We start from the raw sequence: 2,971 nt of genomic DNA, 5'->3' as shown, positions 1-2,971 counted from the left end.
GTGCGGTTCTGCTTTACTTCAGATCGCAATCGTCGACGAGCACCATGGCCACCTGGGGAGATGTATCATTCTTGCAGCGTTTAGCTGTGGCACAGTGGTGTTACTCCCGGTGTCACAGGGTGGGGAGTTATTGGGTATGACTTCAGTTACAGCTGGTACTGACTGAGGGAACTCTGACAGCACAACGACACATCAAGGGTAGCCTGTCTCCTCATGTGACAAAATTATTCTTCTGAACAAGCCATGAAGGCCCAAAGGTACCGACCGGCCGCCGTGTCATCCTCAGCCCACAGGCGTCACTGGATGCGGATATGGAGGGGCATGTGGTCAGCACACCGCTCTCCCGGCCGTATGTCAGTTTCGAGACCGAAGCCACTACTTCTAAATGAAGTAGCTCCTCAGTTTGCCTCACAAGGGTTGAATGCACGCCGCTTGCCAACAGCGCTTGGCAGACCGGATGGTCACCCATCCAAGTGCTAGCCCAGCCCGACAGCACTTAACTTCGGTGATCTGACAGGAACCGGTGTTACCACTGCGGCAAGGCCATTGGCATGTCACAGTATCGTAGTGCCATTTTTCAACAGTACAGTGCTCCTCCACGCATGGAACGTGTCTCAATGAAGTGTCTGAGTGACGTTGAGGTACTTCTGTGCCCAGCAAGATTCCCATAAATGTCTCCGATACAACGTGTGGGACCAGCTTGGACATCAACTCCGCTACATTGTCAGTATCCACGAGATCAAGGTCCAGTTACTGCAGTTGTGAGCTATCTTACGTCAGAGTAGGATATAACAACCTTATGACACTCTTCCCAACCAAATCGGGGCATGCGTGCAGACCAGTGTGGTCAATATTATACTAATAAGTGGGCTAATGCTGCCAAATTCCTTGAAAATCTGACTCGATTTTGTAATCACTGAAGCAACATCACTTATCTTTCAACCTGTGAAATTTCCGTTTTGTTTTCTCCTTCAATTCTGGGAGCGTCACTCTTTTGTCTGGCATTGTACTTTTTATTTATTTCTGGAAAAAGTTTCCCATTGTCCCGAATAAAACACAAACTTGTGTGTGTGTGTGTTCATGAACGAATCTGTTGTTTGTATGAATGTGTTAAAACAGTGAATGTCTCGTGTGGAAGGCAATTTTGTGGCTAGCGGTAACTATTGAATGCACTTGGCATTCAAAATCTATGAGTGTGTAGCTATTCCGCAAAGAGTTGGCCACCTTGCCAGCTATTCTTCTCGGGTTCCATGGAACAATATTGGATAGAAAAACAATCGCTGGACAGAAGTAAACCTGATAGCTCCAATAATGCATCTTGGTGAGTAATTTATTTCCTTTAGTGTGTTTTATGACAGGTTTCAGCTGGATTCTCTCCATCGTGTTCTGTTCTGAGCATCTTTCTTTATTTGTTTGTCTGTACCTCCTCTTCTAATGTCGTTCATCATTCCAGTTTTCTTCCTCCCTCTTCCTCTCTATCTTTCTACTTTTCCCTGTTCAATTCTTTGCTGCAGACAATTCCTCTTTCTGACCACTTCCGTTAATTCTTATTTCTGTTTCCTATTTTCCTCTTTACTTCTTCATTCTTAAGTCTGTCAGTCCACCTCACTTTAAGCATTCTTATCGACAGGCACATTTCAAAACTTTATATCTATCTTTATTCTTTCTTTTTAACCACCCGCGATTCAGTCCTGTATAACACTACACTCTAGAACTAACACTTAGCAAATCTTTTTCTCAGTTCAATTGGAATTTTTCCAGATGTTAGTAAAAAGGATGTTACTTGTTAGTCTAAGAATATATTAACTGCAGCTTCCGTCTTGCTTTATCTCATATCTGTCTTTCCTATATTTATCTTCATCCCTTACTCCTCGTCCCTTCTTGTAATATACTTCAACATCTGAGGCAACTCCTCTTTTGATCCCGCCAGCACTGCTTCATCATCCAGATATTTTATAATATTTATCCTTTCTCCTCCAGTTACAATGCCTCTTGCGCCCTGTATCGTTCTTCATTTACGTTGAACATTTTCGGTGACAGTAAGCATGTATGCCTTACACCCCTTCCCATGTTTATCTCTTCCGTTTCCTCATTCCTTAATATGTCATTTTTTGCATTTTGTACTTCGTGTATTAATGTTTTATCTTTCCAGGTTATACCAATATATTTTAAAATTGTAAGTAATATATTCAAATTGATTCTATCGAAAGCCTTCTCCCTGTCGACAAAACATATCCGCCTACTTGATCACTTGTAACATTCTTTCTCCGATCATCCTCAGACGAACTATAGCATCTCCTGTTCCTTTACCATTTCTGAAACGGAACTGGTCTTCCCCAAAATGTTCCTCAATTTTCTTTTCAGTTCTTCCTCGTATGAATTTCGTTCCAGACTTTCTCATTTATTATTCATTTTTTCCACTTCCGAAAACATTCTGATATGCCTTGGCCTTGATTTAATAACCATAACTCTAAGAAAGATAGCTTCAATCATTGCATTTGTAGATTTGAAAAGGATTTTGAAAATAATGACTGGAATTGTGAAAAAATATTGAGGCAGGGTTGTATTTCATCTACTATTTTATTTAGTCTGGCCATTAAGTAAGCAATGAAGGAAACTAACGATCAATTTTGTAAAGCAGTTAGAGTTCCGGCCCAGAGGCTGCAAGACCATCGTGGCAGATTCGTAGTTTTGTCAACAGCTCTTGCAAAAGTGTGGTGTAGATCGATTGTTAACATCTAAGAACTTACTTAATGACGAACTGGAGTTCACAAGAAATGGTGCTATCAATTTTCGCTATCAGCCTGTGTGGACTGTTGGAAATTCCAATGCAGCTGCAGAAAGAGGGCATATATCTGTGATACATCGCAGTTGTCAACGAACCTGGAGGTATTCTAGGTGATTGGTTATCAGGGCGACTTATTATGCTGTAGAGATTAAATAAGGCCAATTATCAGGAAATTTTCATAAC

At 41.5% G+C, this 2,971-nt stretch overlaps 1 pseudogene; it reads right to left on the bottom strand.

Moving 5' to 3' along the window:
- Positions 1-433: 433 nt before the first annotated feature.
- On the bottom strand, positions 434-551 carry LOC126199790 (5S ribosomal RNA; annotated as a pseudogene).
- Between the last annotated feature and the right edge of the window lie 2,420 nt (positions 552-2,971).

This window comes from Schistocerca nitens, chromosome 8, assembly GCF_023898315.1.
Source record: "Schistocerca nitens isolate TAMUIC-IGC-003100 chromosome 8, iqSchNite1.1, whole genome shotgun sequence".
NCBI lineage: Eukaryota > Metazoa > Arthropoda > Insecta > Orthoptera > Acrididae > Schistocerca > Schistocerca nitens.
This window is presented reverse-complemented; position numbering and strand designations above follow the sequence as displayed.